Here is a 15966-nt window from a genome sequence, read left to right on the forward strand (position 1 = left end):
GGCCCCAAAAGGGTGCTGCCTCAGCGGCTCTGTGGCTCCCGCCTGTCCCAGAAGCTGTCTGCCTCTGTGGTCCTCACTCTAACCTGTACAGACTAAGTTCGGCGGAGTCCCGGAGCCAAGATGGTGCTCCCTGCAGGGCAGATCACTGTCCTCCGGCTGGGAGGGTGCTGGATATCTGCGGCCCCAAAAGGGTGCTGCCTCAGCGGCTCTGTGGCTCCCACCTCACCTCTGATTATCTTGAGCCAAACAAATAATTTATCTCTTTAAAGTTAACTGATTGACAGCTTTTATTTGCCATTTAATTTTTTGGAGTGCCATAACACATTCACAATTTCCAGGAAATAAAAATGAGAAGGTCCATGAGGGGGCACTATTCTGCTTACCAGATTTAGTAAATAGAATCATTTCAGATAATATAACAATGATAAAAATAGTCACAAGGACATAATGGACAGTTTCTGCCTTTAAAATGTGTTTATGCTCATCTCCACACAAGGGCATAACAAAATATCTCAGTCATCTGAAATTCCTTAGAAAAACAAAGATGGCCACGTTGCCTTACTGTAGATAAGGAAAATGAAACATGGATGAATTAAATGGTTTATCTAAGGGCATGTCCTATGGAAGAATTGAAATTATGATTCAAGTCATTTTCTGTTTAACATACCTAAAGCACTTTATTTTGGAAAACAAATACACCAAATTAATAAACGTTTAACCTCCTCACTGCATAAAGTCTAAACACAAATTTGAATCTCTGACAAAAGTTGAAACTATACAATTGTGCATAGTAATGTGTGTGTGTGTGTGCTTGTGTGTGTGTGTGTGTGTGTGTTGGCAAAGTGAGAATTAGGGTAAGTATGGGCTGTGTGGAATACTTTGATATCCTGTGTGGCATAGTTACAAGAAACTGGCATTGTAAGATGTGGCTGGGTACATACCCACCCTGTCCCTGCTATTGTAACAAGAGTAAAACGTGTAAAATTCAGCCTTTTAGTGAGAAGCTGAAGTTCACCAATTAAAGCTCACCTCATTTCCCAGATATGTACACAAGGCAGGCATGTTTGAAGGGTTATTTTAAGTGAGCTGAGATGATCAGCATTGAGGTAACACATAAGCATTGGTGATGGGTATTAGATTTAGGAGGTGAATGGTGACTTGATAGCCACCCCTAAACAAACTGTCTTTAATCCATGTTGCTTGGGATTGTACTGAGATGAATTATCTGTGTTAGGAAACCACTTTTGCCTGAAAGCTAAACAAATACTCCTTATGTTTATACACAGTCACATAGAAGGTCTTAAAATATGCTGTCTCCCTGGTAGTGCCATGCTTTTTGAAATAGGCAAGGAAGGTGATATATATATATATATATATATATATATATATATATATATATATATAATAAAGCATTTGGATTAATTTTTATGGTTCATTGTAGATCCCTTTGGAGAGAAACAGGGCACACGGGTTTAGGATATTAGATTCTGACCCTTATCCTCAGTGACTATCCTGCCAAACATTTCAATTCTCTCTTCTACCCTGTCACAACACACCCTGACTATTTTGAGTGCATTCTTTTCCTCTGTGCCATCAGGTTTCTAAAGAAGTTGCAGTGCCACTACCCAGGGGAGAAGGTGAGCAAAGTGAAGGGTACAGGCACATTTTCACAGCTATTCTGTTTTCGGTACCTACTTTCCCTAAGAGCTACATGCAGTGGGCTTCTGGGATGCATTTGAGCAGATTAGAAATTGAATTTAGTAGGAGAGCCATGCTGAGTTTTTAGTGCAGGAAGCTTAGTGCAGGAGTGCAAAACAGGCATGGCTCCTTTCTTTCCCAGACCTTCTATATACTTTGAGGTTAATATAGAGGATGTTTCTCGGTGTTGTTTTATAGGTCATGAGCAACAGCTCCACTGGGGCATCTAATATTCCTTAGTAGGTGCTCTTTCTATGATTTCTTCCCAAACATACTATATATTTTCATCTATCTATCTATCTATCTATCTATCTATCTATCTATCTATCTATCTATCCATCTATCTATCTAGTGGTATTTATCTATCTATCTATTGATATTTCTTTATCTATCTCTGTCTTTTTGTGTACATGTCTCTTCTATTCTCTTTCCAGCTGATGAAGTGATATAGCAATGGTTTAAATTCATTTTATTTTATTGTTTACCCTTTAATTCAATGATTTTCTTTTAATTCATAAGTTACATTTACTTTACATAGCTCCAGCTTATAACCAACTATCAATTATAAATTCTACAAGGAATAAAGAATAATATAAGAAAAATTTTTTGACTCTCACATTTTGAACAGAGCCAAGTCTAAGTAGTTATAGATTTGTTTTTTTTTTAAGTAGCAGCATGAGATTTTTCTTAAAAAAATGTTTTTGTGAATTATCTAGGGCCAGAGAAGTGGCTCTGCAGCTAAGCATGTGCTGCCTTTTAGAAGACCTGGATTCAGTTCCCAGCACCCACAAGATAACAATCTGTAACTGTAACTCCAGTTCCTGAAGATCTGATGACCTCTTCTGGTCTCAGGGGCTACTGCATGTACATATTGCACAGACATACATGTAGGCAAAACACCAATACACATAAAGTAAATAAATATTTGAAGAGTTTAAAGAATTTATCTTAACATATAAAGAATTTTATAGACACAAATGTAACAAGTACCACTTCTAGCGTAGCACACATTTTAGAACTCTTCCATGACAAGCATCATGTTTTCTAGAGGAATTTAAAAAATATCTCCTATAACTGTCAAGTTGTAAGTGACTAACTACATCACACAGAGTTGGATCTCAATAAATAAACATAGACAAAACTGGCTTGTCTAATGGAGACAGAATCTTTTGTGCTTACAGCCTGGGTATAGTGACCACACCCCAAATTAGACACAATTAGGGCCAAGAAATCATCCAGTAATAATTCAAGAAGGGATAATATGTCAATCAACAACAACTATAGCATCAGAACTTATGGTGGATATTGCCTGGTGATGATACAATATCTCCTACAACCAAAAAGTCTAATTGGGCATTAGTGAACGCTTATTCTCCCTTAAGGATTGGAAAACATTTTCAAATTAAGAGATGCGAATGAAAAACTGGTTTCCTGCTATGAATATGTAGATTATGTGTCTTATCTTAGGCAGTTTTAGTATTGGCTAGGTTTTAGACATGGTTCCAGTTGTTAAAAATGGATAGTTCCCACTGTTGATGTTTTTAGGACCCAGGGACAAGATATTGTTGAAGTACTTTCTGTGACAAGTGACAAGTCAGGGTTGCCCTCTGCTTCAGAGTAAGAATTTTATTCTTATTCACTGATGGTTGGTTAAGAATAAAGGGAACCTAGAATCCACGGTTAACACAAGACTGTTGAGTCCATGAAAGTAAGGAAAGGGAATGAGACAGTATTTCTTAGTATGACTTGAGATTCAGCACTCATTTTCTGCCTAAATAGAATGTCCTTGATTCCAACCTCATAGTTCTTGACAGTCTCATAATAGATATTATTTTGATTTAGGCAGTAAATAATACCTGAATGGAAAGAGTGGGAATTTGAAAAGAAAAAAATTACAGTTTAGCCCTAAAAGCAAGCTTACTTCTTACACCTGACTAGCGTTCCTTCCTCTCTGACATTGTCCAGCAGACACTGATACCGATGTGATGGCATAGGATCATCCAGCACCACTCTTCTCAGAATCTGAGCTGCTGACCTACCACTCTCACCTTCAGTTACTAGTCCTTCTCCCCTTCATTCTATCACGCATGACTGTTAGTCAACTCTGGGACAAAATGCATAGAAACCTTATAGAATACTCTCAGGGATAGTGAAGGTATAAATCATAGTTAAAGATGGACTTCTAGCTTTGCAGTTCATTCTGTGAACATAGACTCTAGTTCTTAGTTACCTTGCCCATATCCCCATGGCCATTATATAATTAGAACAATCTATAACAGCAATACCAAGTGTCTTGTTCTTGTGCAAGAAACACTCATTGCTCTATAAACAGTCAGCTTATTACTTCTAAAACACAAAAGTTTTTAAAGTTAGTAAGCAAGAATCATATAGAGGAGACCAGAGATGTAACTGAAGCATAGTACCTTGGGTAGAGAGTGCAAAAGTGTCTTTCCTGTCATGGACTTCTTCACTAAGTCACTGGAAATGAGACCACAGTACCCAGTGACTTGCGTCTTACTTCTTTCTGACTGCTATAAATCAAGGGCATAAGATTTTCCTTCATCGCCACTGACAATGTCTCTAACTTTAGCTACTTCACTGGTCGCTAATTTAAATATTCAAACAACTTTCAACATCCATAAGGTCATACTTGTTTTAAGGGTCCATACCATATATACAATATCTGCCAGCAAGACATCACCCCTAGAATCAGCTTCCTGATGTACAAGTGGCACAGCATCTTTCAGAAACCTCCACGTATAGCATCAAACATTTTATTTATGGTTCCTAAGTAGAAATAGTTTTCTCTCTCTTCAGTTGGATCTAAAAACTCTTAGTGGTTTCACATCATTGATAGGTAAAAAATATTGAACGTTATTTATTATTTTGTTGAGTTAATACCAATACCTTCAATCCAGTTCATGGCAAGCTCCTGGAAAACACTTTCCCTGGAGAATCCATCTGACAGTCTCAGGCCAGCTCATTGCACTTCATAGCACTGTCAAAGCAAAACATAGCAATGGCAGCTTGTTTACGTAAAATTGTTCAATCAAAAATATTTTCCACCAAGCCATAGACACTGTGTATCCCATAACTGTCATCAATAACACAAGAAAGAGTACATTGCACCTGCTATAGAGTTCTCAGAGTTAAGTAGTAATCGTTAAGACATTCAATGATTACCAATACATGTTCATTCAGCATCCTTTTAAAATTAACTCTCTTTCGAAGGTAATGTTTGTCAATGAAGAAAGATCTTGTAGTCATGGAGCACACATATTGTTCTTAGAACTACTCTACATCATTCTCTTCTCTGGGGATTTGTAAAGTGCTGCCCTTGAGACCTCTTCTAAATGAGGTCCTTAATCCATAGATCCAGTCACCTTGTAGATTAAATGAGCAAGAAAGAACATGTTCAGCCTGTATCTTCTTGGCACAGTAAATCCGGGCAGGCTTTAGTGCTTGCTTCATTAGGCGCTCTACAAGGAGAGAGTGTTTCTAAGGTGAAAAGATCTGCATGTGGTAATATTACTGATCATACATGATCGAGTCTTACTTTTGATAAACATTCTTTTCTGCATGAGCACTATCTCAGTCACTTTGAAATAGAGGGTAAGTCAAGTTTAGTAAGGAGCCTTTGGGGTGCTGCTGTGCTCCCAAAACATGCTTTTTATCATGGCTTCGTCTCTCCAACTTTCCTGTGATGTGGTGACCCATAGCTAGCTTAAGAAACTTGTCTGTTACATGATCTGAGAAAATATATGAACTCCCATGAGTATGGGCTTAGTTTGTTGGAAATTCTACAGAAAGCAGGTTTCCCTGTGGACTAAGTTGGTGTTAAGTATTCCTGGAAGACACTTCTGTAAAAGAAAATAAAATCAGAGTCACTGATTCAAATCATCAGGGAGTCCTGTTCATAATGGAGGAACAGGACTCTTTCCTTTGAACTCGCTAGAATCTTAGCTCCACCAGAAATTCCAGCATTCTACTTAGACTTCAGGAAGAGACATTTAAATTGTTTGTCAACCTCATAGAAGCAGGAGGAGTGGGGATGGGATAGAGAGTTTCCGGAGGGGAAACCGGGAAAGAGAATAATATTTGAAATGTAAATAAAGAAAATATCCAGTAAGAAAAAGAAAATTGTTTGTGGAAAAGATACACTTGAAATGGACACATTTGGGACTCCCCAGCCCCTGTCTTAGGGGCTTACCTCCCTGTGTGGGTCTTCAGCTCTGCCTCCTGGTGGGAGGAATGAATACAGACTAAATGCTCCTCTGAGCAACCCGGCATCCCACCTGTCTGTTTCCCTCTGTGTACTCAACACTGGTTTATCAGCGGCTGCTTAACATTTTGCACCTTGAGGCCCCTCCCCCACCACCATTTCTTCCTTCTTACTATTCCCCATTTGGAACAGACCTCTGTATTTTAAATATCTTAGACTCAGCTGCAGCAAATGCTTTTTAGGCTTTGGGTAAGACTATCAAGCCTAAGACAGGATGAGTTTAAAACATCTGTGATGCCAAACTTCCAGGGAAAGGGGGGACAAGTAACAGAGCATTGTTTGTCATTCTGTCACTAAACACTGTCACTCAGAATCAGTCCCATTTGTGTATGAAAACTTCTGCTGCAGGGTATGCAAAAGAAAGGCTTAGGATTTTTCTATGACAAAAGGACATCATCTTTTCTAGCTGAAGAATAGAAGCTTTTAAATTACCCTCTGGGAGTGTTTGTAGGGAAAATAAATAACTCTAAGAAGAATGGCATGCCTATTGTGGGGCTGTTATTGAGATTTTTAAAACAACAGAATTACTGAAAAGCCCATTCCAAGTGACTGTCAATGGAAGACCCACTTTGAACCCAAGAATGTTATATTCCAAACTGAATCACAGAAAAATAAAAGTTCCCTAGGTGTACATATGAGGTATCAAGCTGCCTCCCCTTACCCCGAGCTCCTAAGCCTCGTGATTGCCCCTCTGTACCACTTGGAACAGTTTTATGGGTGGGAGACTGAGGGCAATAAGATCTACTCTAGTTCATTTTCCTTCCATAAGCCAAGACTTCCCATGTATTTTTTTTTCAAGTCATTAAAATTTAAAAAAAGTGGGAGGGGGCAAATGTATGGCTGCCAGACCTGGTGGGAAACCACAAGAGTTCAACTCACCCTAAATCCACTTACAATGAGAGAGTAGTGAACCGTGCATCTAAGCACTGGAACCTCCTTCCTCTTGCACTGAAATCAATGCGTGCCACGCCTCCAGGACTGAGAGCCAACCAGATCCCTTCTTCTTTTATTACTGGTGACCTTGTTTCTAGTCTTACTAAAAAGTGAACTTTGCAGAAGACTCAAAGTCATGCCCTGAGGGCATTGGCTTTCCTCGTCACATGCCTAAAACTAGCATTATAAGGAGGTAGGTAATGAAGTTTGGCTTCACAAGTGGAAATTACTAATTTATTAGAGTGCTTTGAGGTGGAAAATAGTCATGCAGATAAAGGGAAACCCACAGATGCATTCTACAAAGTCTTTAAAAAGCACTTTTGAAAATGTTCCACACCAAGAGTTACTAATAAATGCAAACGCTATATTCCTGGGGTGAAGGAACACTCTTTTATCTCAGAAAGTGAACTTGTTTAAGAGATGAAAATAAAATGCTCAGAAAACGCACGACCATTTCCTGTACAGAAAGAAACTAGAAAGGGGAAAGACTGAGGCTCCCTGGAGTCAGTGTGATGATGGACTATGTTTAACATGCATCTCGCATCCTCTGGTGGGTAGCGTCCTTCGTTTTGCCTGCAATGCTCCCCGGTAGGTAAACACTTTCAAAGAGGTCACAGGCATGACCCAGGAATCCGAATCCTTAAATGTGAGCTGACGACCTGCAGCCATTGCTAAATTGCCATGTGCCAAAAACAAACAAACAAACAAACAAACAAATAAATCTGCTGAGAACTTTGCAGCAGTTGATTCTACTGTTCTATCTAACAGGTCTAAAAGATATCCATTTTATAGATTAAAAAGCTGACACTCAGAGTAGTTAAATAATTTTCTCACTTCACCGACAGTGAGTGGCCAAGATACAACAAGCATGCATGATAAAAGATAAAGTTGTTCTCAGTAATTGAGGCTTGCTTGCTGAGAGTACCACTTGTTTCTAGCTCCTAGGAACATCCTGATGTTTGTGAGCCTTCGCTGGCTGTTTACTTCCCATTTTGAAATAGGTAGCTCCTCTTAGGAAGAACAGAGTCATACGGGAAGCAAGAACAGAACCAGAGTCCAGGTTACTAGATGCTTGGGTTTTCTTTGTTGCTTGTCAGGAATTTCTTCTTCTTCTTTTTGTTGTTGTTCAGTTTCTGTGTGTGTGTGTGTGTGTGTGTGTGTGTGTGTGTGTGTGTGTGTGTGCGGGCGCACAAGCATGCAAGCATGCACAAGTGCATTCACAAAAACCTCAGGTATGCTATGACAATGTGAATTTCTGAAGGCTTCTTAGAGATAGTAGCAGACAGAATGTTGGTGAACTTATTTTCGGTAGTACCCAACAGAGAAGGGGGGTAAATGAAAATAAAAATCAGATGCTTGCTGACTGAAACCTAGTTCTGGGGTAGACTGAGGGCAATAATGTTCAGAACTGCCTTTCCCAAACAAGACAAGAATGCCTGCATGGGGCTCAGAGGGCAAAGACATACCATTGCCACCCTTTACACAAGGATAGCTTTTATCAAGCAAAATTGAATGAATTTGTGTCAGTGCTACTTAGGCATAGCTGTAGGATTTTCACTCACCAATGAATTTATATTAGTGTATAATTTATAGTGTTGATGGTCAACCTCTCTACAAGAGCTTCATGTGGGTATTTATTCTCAAAGATGAGAAACTCAGAAAGAAAAGGAACCGTGGTTTCATTATTCTGTGTGCTCTTTAACGCCCAGCCAAGGACAGGGCAACAGGAACTGAGCTGAATTCCATTGAGCATAATAAATAGCAATTTCTCTGTCTCTGCGATCAAAAAGGAGATAGGTCCCATTCTTTGTTATTTAGTTTAAGGTTGTAATGATTCCTTCTTTAATTCTATTTGGCAATGAAAGCCTCATTCTGTAACACATATTTATGTCATCAGATACAATATCCATCATCACGAGCAATTGTCCTCAACTACACCTTAGAATAATCACATTATGATATTATCAAACAAGATCCATACTTTCAAACAATGGGTATAAATCTGGGAAAGAATTTCTCATTAAAATAAATGAAGCCAAAAATTAGTCCATGCTCTGAACACAGGAAGTTCACATCTTTTATTTTCCTCGATAGACAGCAAAATCCCGTCTCACCAAAGCCTCACTAGTATACTCTCTTAACTACTACTCCCCATTAACTGATGGAACACACAGGCGTTGACCTGTGTGGGAAGAAGAAAAAACAAAACAGCAAAGACAGATAAATTTCTGTGTCTTTCTAATACATTAGTTAGCATCAAAGAAAGGAATAAACAATCTGAACAATTCTCCATGACTATATATTTAGTACAAAGTACATTGCATTTATTCTAACATTTCCCCACCTGGAAATACGGGGCATAAGTATCTTCTGCAATCAACAAGCCTTCTTCCCAATGTGCCCTGTCACCTTTGTAGCAACCTGGCACCTGCTGACATGGGACCTAGGGGTGGTGGTGGTGGTGGTGGTGGTGATTGCAAAGGTTGTGGTGTAGAAATTGCAGACCGAGAACTGAGCTCCGGGGTCGGACATGGAGAGATGCAGAAAAGAGCTGAGAGAGAAAGCTGTCATATTTGCACCGAAGAACCGCCAAATCAGAGCGCAGAGAAGATTTCATTGGCGGAGCCCCCTTCAACGGCAACTAATCCTGTCAGAACGAAAGAAAATTGTAAATGCTCTCTCCAGAAACTGTCCGCCCATTGCAGCTAATCGAACACAAACGCACAAATAGAGACACCACTCTCGCTCTGCTGCTACACACAGCGGGTGAGGGCGAGGAGACCAGTTCCCAGGAGCAGGCACACGGGGGCACAGACACACTCACTCGCACACACGCACACACGCACACGCCAGCCTGCGGGCTTGGCCAGAACCCTGAAGTCGCAGATCCCACTTGGAAATCGCCAGAGGCACTGGGAGAAGTGGAAGAGCGCAGCTCCCAGACACTAATTACTACTTCCCCGACACTCGGGTGAAGAAATGAAGCCCGCCCAGCTCTTCGCCACATCCAGGTCTCCTTTCTGTTTCGGTGTTCACAGTCATCTTCCTGAAAGCCAGGTTTGAAAGTCTTATTTGCCTGTGTTTGGGGGGTGTGATGCTCAAGGCGGCAGACAGATGTAATTTAACTCCAGTCCGAATTGGCTAATTGGGGTCCCAGATTAGCCGAGTAATATGACCCATGTGACATGCCCCGCAGCCTTCTCTGAGCCTTGGGGTCCGCAGTCTCCCCGCCTCCCTTGCCCCACCCGTCTAAGTGCGGCGGCGACAACTAATCTTTCGCTTTTCTCTCGCAAGATCCAGGGAGAAGGCAAGCGGGCAACCAGCTGAGGACTCCGAGCTGTGCCGCTCGCTCCCAAACCGGTCCAACCTGAGCCCGCCAAAGGCTCCTCGCTCCAGCCAGACTCCACCAGATCGCAGCCCCGGGCGACTAAGTCAGTGACAGGTAAAGACTCTTGTTATACCACGGTTCTCTAATTGTCCATATCAAGGGCCCTGGTACCTCGCAGTTCCTCCCCATCACCCGACCCTGGACGCAGATGGTCTGGGTTTGCAAGAATTGTTTGGTGGTCCCCGACACGTGCAGGTTTTCCAATGGAAACTTTGGCATTTGGGGCTTGCTGGAGAGGACACGTACCTTGGCGGGTCTGAAAGAAGGAGGGGTTTCAAAGCTGGGGCGGGGGAAACCAGTGGGGTAGCTAAGTCCAGTGGAATGTGGCAAAAAGCAGCCTGTGAGCGCGATACTCCAGTATGGCTGTGTCTTTGAGCTTGGCACCCCCTCACCCCCGCTGCCACACTCTGGTCCTCTTCATTCCCGCACCCCCCCCCAACTCCAGATGCTGCCGTGGGAAAGGCAAGTAGAGCTCAGTCTCTCCTGCCGCTCACCCCTCCCCCTTAAGCTCCCCTTATACCCTGGGGTCTGGGCACACTGCATTTAGGGTGGAGGCCCCTCTCGCCACCACTCCACGCTGTCCTCTGACTCCGCCTTGGGAGAGAGCCTTCTGGTGAGGACGACAGGTTTAGTGCTGTTGTTCCCGGACCTTGGCGGGGGAACAAGGTTGGGGAAGGTTTCCAGGAGGAGAGAGAAGGGAGTCCTCTGCAAGCCTATTTTCCTCCGCTGACGCGCGCAAGGTTGATTGTCCACTGTGGCTGAGGAAAGGGACCCCAGTCCAGAGCTGATGAAGTCTCAGACGCTGCAGGAGCTTGGAATCCCAACTCATGGTGGGTACTGGACCACTCTGCCGGTCTTAGATAGAGAATAACACAAATGACCTTTACTGTTGGCACCTGAGGAGCTAGGCTATCATCTCTAACTTGTGGCTCTGGGAGCGAGCGAGGTGCGGTCCAAACCTGGTTGCAGATAGAAAATACAGAAATTCCACCTGTGCGCTCCACCCTTCCATGTCCCTGGAGTGTCAGAAGCCTAGCAAGCAGGGGGAGTTGCTTTGCAGGGCGCTCTAGGGGTAAGAATTCACCCAAATTGACATCTATGGGGGCAGGGGGATACTCTGCCTCTGTTCTTCTACAATATATGCATCCTCCTTTCTATCTCTGGTCCTTCTACGCCCTTACGGCTCTCCTGGGCCTCCAAATAGTGCAAGGGAGGGTCGACCGGTCTTTCAGTCCCTTTATGTGATGCAGACTTGGGAGCTTGTGTGCAAATGTCCATGGAGAGAAGTACTCGCTGCCAAGAGCTGGGAGGAGGGCAGAGAAATGGAAGTAAACACGGAAGGCAAGTAAAATTGCTCGCTGACACATCACCCAAGCTGCCCTCTCATATTCTTGTGTCACTTCGGGGTCCCTGTGAGCCTGTTCCTGCAACTCCACTGCTCCAAAGCTTCCCACCGCAGGAAGACCCTTGCCCCTTGCTCCAGGTCCAGAATCTCCCACTCTGACCTTACATTCATCTCTACCCTTTCCTAACTTCCTTCCTTCCTTCCTTTCTTCCTTCCTTCCTTCCTTCCTTCCTTCCTTCCTTCCTTCCTTCCTTTCTTTCTTTCTTTCTTTCTTTCTTTCTTNTCCTTCCTTCCTTCCTTCCTTCCTTCCTTCCTTCCTTCCTTCCTTTCTTTCTTTCTTTCTTTCTTTCTTTCTTTCTTTCTTTCTTTCTTTCTTTCTTGGTCTGGTTTTGCTTCTCTCGTTCTTTCTTTTACACTGGGTGGCAGTTGGTATATGGAAATCTTAGGATGTTCAGTCCCTCCAGCATAAGCAGCCAGCAGCACAAACACACATCTCAAAGCTCTTCCATACAAGCACTAGCGCTCCAGTGCTTGGCCACCTTTGGGCATTCCCCAAGCATCTGCAGTCTTGCTCATCTTGGCTAAGGCTTCTGCCTCAACCCGGTTGAATGGAAAGGGGAGCTGCTCATACTCCCTGGAGAAACCTCAGGACAATCAGGCAGAATTGGAAATTTGAAGTAGAAGTGAGGTGGAGAGACTGTGCTGGGGCAGTTCAAAGGGGTGAGCGTTCCTGAGGTGCTGTGTGACAGCGATTTTCCCATCCCAACACTGGGTGTCTTGCCCCCAGTCCAACTAGCTGCATCTTTTTTCCAAGCTGTGCAGGGTAGTCTGATGGCTGAGGACCAGAGTGGGCCTTCACTTTCTTTCTATTTCTTGCAATTGGCATATTCCTGGATTCAAAGTTCTTTGTGCAAAGAAATCAGCTGAGCTCATAAACTCCATGTTAACTAACTCTGGCTTGTGGGGAAAAGGATTTCACGATGTTTTCTGGAGACAATTAAGTGCATAAGCATAAACTGTCTTGATAAGCATGGGGTGGATGTATTCTTTTCACTGCTTGTAATAACAGGGATATGGATACACTTACATAGAAACCTCTCATAATCAGGTATCCCTGGGTCATCTTAAAGAATTTTACAATGACACCAGTGATTGTAGAGATAAAACCAGTCGATTTAACCAAGACACAGTTTCATGCTGAGAATTATATTGGGCTACAATTGAGAAAGAGCACTCTTGAGATCATTGTCAATGATGGAAGAACTTTGTGCCAACACTGTTAGAGCTTTCCCTTAGGAAAAAATGGGACTAAAAAAGAGTGATATTAATGCCAGATTGTCATCCTGTTACAAAAAAAAATGTGTTGAAGTTTTGGCAATAAAATGATAAAGAACTTTTCATCAACTCTATGGACTTTCTGAGATGAAATAATATCGGCAAATGAGTTCTAAAATCCAAAACAGACCTTGTAAAGGCCAGGAACACCTCCTCAGGTTTGTCTATGGTTTGAAAGTTCTGCGTATATAATGGAGTGGACATAGGGAAAGTTGAGTTGTAGGACCCAAAAGTAAGAGTAGGCCACTTGACAGATGTTACATCAGCCTGTAAAGGGAGAAATGATGTGTTCTTATGTAAGTGTGCCTGAGGGTGCCTGGAGGGGAACTGGAGGAAGAAACTAGGTGGATTGCAATATCCCTATCATAGTTCAAGTGCATGAGAACCCAGAAAACGTGTTTGAAGCTCTTAAGTGACTTCAGACACAGCTGTGGAAGAGATTAACAGTTAAAATATAGAAACTCTTTCTCTGGTGAGCACCCATAGGCAAACATTTGGGGCGGGGGTTGGGGGTGGGGACAATAAACTGCTGTCTTTAAAAATAAAACTAACAAATTACTCTAAAAGTGAATTTGTCTCTTTGTCCTGACAGGCAATTGGACACAAACTTAGAGGACAATTGCCAAATTTCAATCCAGAATATCCCACTGCTAGGGCCAAGGGTAACAGAGGCTTAGGGCATCTTTAGAGGTGGCTAGCCTGCTGGCTGACAAGTAGGGGACATAAAGGTGTGAGTGTCCAGTGGTCAGTGCAGAGTGAGCTGGCCGATGAGAAGACATGTGTCTCCAAGACCCACCCCAATGGGAAGAGCAGAAGGAGGTGAAGAAGAGAATTAGAGCCCAAGGTAGGAGAGGCGAAGAGGAAAGGGGAGAAAGGAGAAGGAAACATAAGGGCAGGATTCTGTGGAAATGACCTTAATAAAGTGTGGTGCAGCCTCAACTCCTCACACTGGTCTTAATATGCCACTACGTGAAACAGTGTTCCTAAGTATCTTTCCATGTAACTTCCCAGAGAGCATTCTTCATCCCATCTTAACATTTCTTCCTTTTACTCTATAAGGTAGAGTCTGATAAACAACACGTCAAAGTCCCCTTGAAAGACTGTTTTTACTCATAAAAATTACGTTTGCACTGGTATATTATTTTTGATGTCTATGCTGTGTCCCCACAAGGACTCAAATGTATTCAACCCTGGTAAAAATTCTCCTTGTGGCTATTTACAACTGCCCATCATCCTTATCGTTTGTTTGCATTCTGTTTCCTTTAGTTCACTGAGCAGATGTTCCAATCCCTTTCATTAGGGGTCAGCAAAGCAAGTGTACTTTCTGCATATCCTAGGCTCTGCTGTTGTCTTGTGGTATAATAATATGTGCATGTGTGCATAAATGTCTCCCCCTACATGGTGTGTGTGTGTGTGTGTGTGTGTGTGTGTGTGTGTGTGTGTGTGTGTGTNGTGTGTGTGTGTGTGTGTGTGTGTGTGTGTGTGTGTGTGTGTGTGTGTGTATGTGTAAGAGAGGCAGGGGGTAGATCATGGAAAGCAGGTCACTGTTCCTTAGGCATTTTCAAACTTTATGCTAAATTCCCGGTTCTTTCCTAAGCGGCTTACATGCATTATATTATCTGTTTTGCTACAAATCCTTATGATTTTAAATAGTGTCAGGCACATCCCAGGAACTTAATAAATCTTTGCTGAATGAGTAAATATAGGAATCCATTTTCACATCACAACAATCCTAGGAGACAGATGCTAGTTTCTTGATTTTACAGGAAAGGAAACCTACAGCTATAGAAATGCAGTGATGGCTCCAAATCATATAAATAGTATGTTGCAGCCCCAAGATGCAAACACAGCCTGTTGGACTCCCAGAGGCTTCACTCGGGTACTATGCAAATTGACTGTATGTAGAGGCATAACCAGTATTTTTTCTGTATTTGGGGAAAGCAACATTGTGATATTCAGTTTTCAGTCATGTTCTCTCCATCCATTTAATTCAACTCTGCCTTTTCTGCTTAGACCCCCTACATCCAGGAAAAGAAATGTAGGGAGAGTCAGTGCCAACTACATTCTTAGTTGGCACAACATGCTTATTCTACTTAGTTATCATTTCTGGTGGAAGAAACCAAAGGCATTAAGAGTACCAGGCACTTTGCCAGGTGTCACATCCACCTCTAAACTAAGGCAAGAGAACCAAGAGGATGTCAGATGTCTTCCAGTTGAACTCATGATAAGTAGATAAATAGATTTCCCAAAGTGAAACATCTAAGTACTTCATGAAAAAGTTCACAAGTCAACATCCATTCTAGCATCTCCCCATAGTATTATAGTGAATGAATTGCTCTCTACTATTCCCCCCTCCCCTTTGGACATTTGGATTCTGAGTTTCAATGGCTTCTTTTAATTTTAGTCAGACTTTATTGCCAACCTCTGCTTTGCAAGGCAAATGTGACTTTGTGAACTGCTATCAGCTGAGGAGGAGGAAGAGAAGTTAGAGCTTCTATGTTATCGGTTCCTGTCTTACTTCATTTCGTTTTCTTCTTTCTTCTTACATGCTGAAGTTCCTTTTATACTATGACCTAAATATACAGTCATCTTAGCTGCTGCTGTTACCATGGTAATGCTTCATGGTAGATAAGGGTATACTATAAGAATCAGATTCTGTCATTAGTAATGGAATTCTTTCCCCCTCAACCCTTCTCCCTCCAGCCAGGCTTACACCTAATGATGCCCTCTGGTGTTCAAAGGCAGAAAGTGCACTGGTTTGTTTATGAGGCGCTCATCATTGTTTAAAGCTTAGGAGACACTTTAATTTTAATTCGAAAATAAAAATGACTCAGATAAGGTTTAATTAACGTAGTTTAAACAATGATGTTATAAAAAAGATTTTCTGTTTTCTAAGTATATTAAAAGCTGTCTACTGTGCTGAGATCTGGAACGTTCTATGTATGTATGTAAGTATTTAGACCTATACACCCTTTTGTACTTAAT

The 15966-nt window shown here is 42.1% G+C and overlaps 1 protein-coding gene and 1 long non-coding RNA gene across 3 annotated transcripts in view; one reads left to right on the forward strand and one right to left on the reverse strand.

Annotated features, from left to right (window-relative positions):
• LOC110296618 overlaps positions 1-9696 on the reverse strand; it is a 115659-nt gene extending 105963 nt beyond the window's left edge. Inside the window, exons 1-2 of the long non-coding RNA XR_002378193.1 lie at positions 9258-9696; positions 4606-4696 (exon numbers count right to left, since the gene is read on the reverse strand). This is a non-coding gene — a long non-coding RNA (uncharacterized LOC110296618). The remainder of the gene's footprint in view (positions 1-4605; positions 4697-9257) is intronic.
• Positions 9641-15966, forward strand: part of Chrm2 (cholinergic receptor muscarinic 2) — a 128085-nt gene continuing 121759 nt past the window's right edge. Inside the window, exons 1-2 of one of the 2 annotated variants that reach the window (XM_021165322.2) lie at positions 9641-9970; positions 10208-10355. The gene's annotated coding sequence lies outside the window, so the exon portion shown is untranslated. Of the gene's footprint in view, positions 9971-10207; positions 10356-10575; positions 11132-15966 lie in introns of those variants that run through there. The other variant, XM_029478330.1, reaches the window with a different exon arrangement.

This window comes from Mus caroli, chromosome 6 (assembly GCF_900094665.2).
Source record: "Mus caroli chromosome 6, CAROLI_EIJ_v1.1, whole genome shotgun sequence".
NCBI lineage: Eukaryota > Metazoa > Chordata > Mammalia > Rodentia > Muridae > Mus > Mus caroli.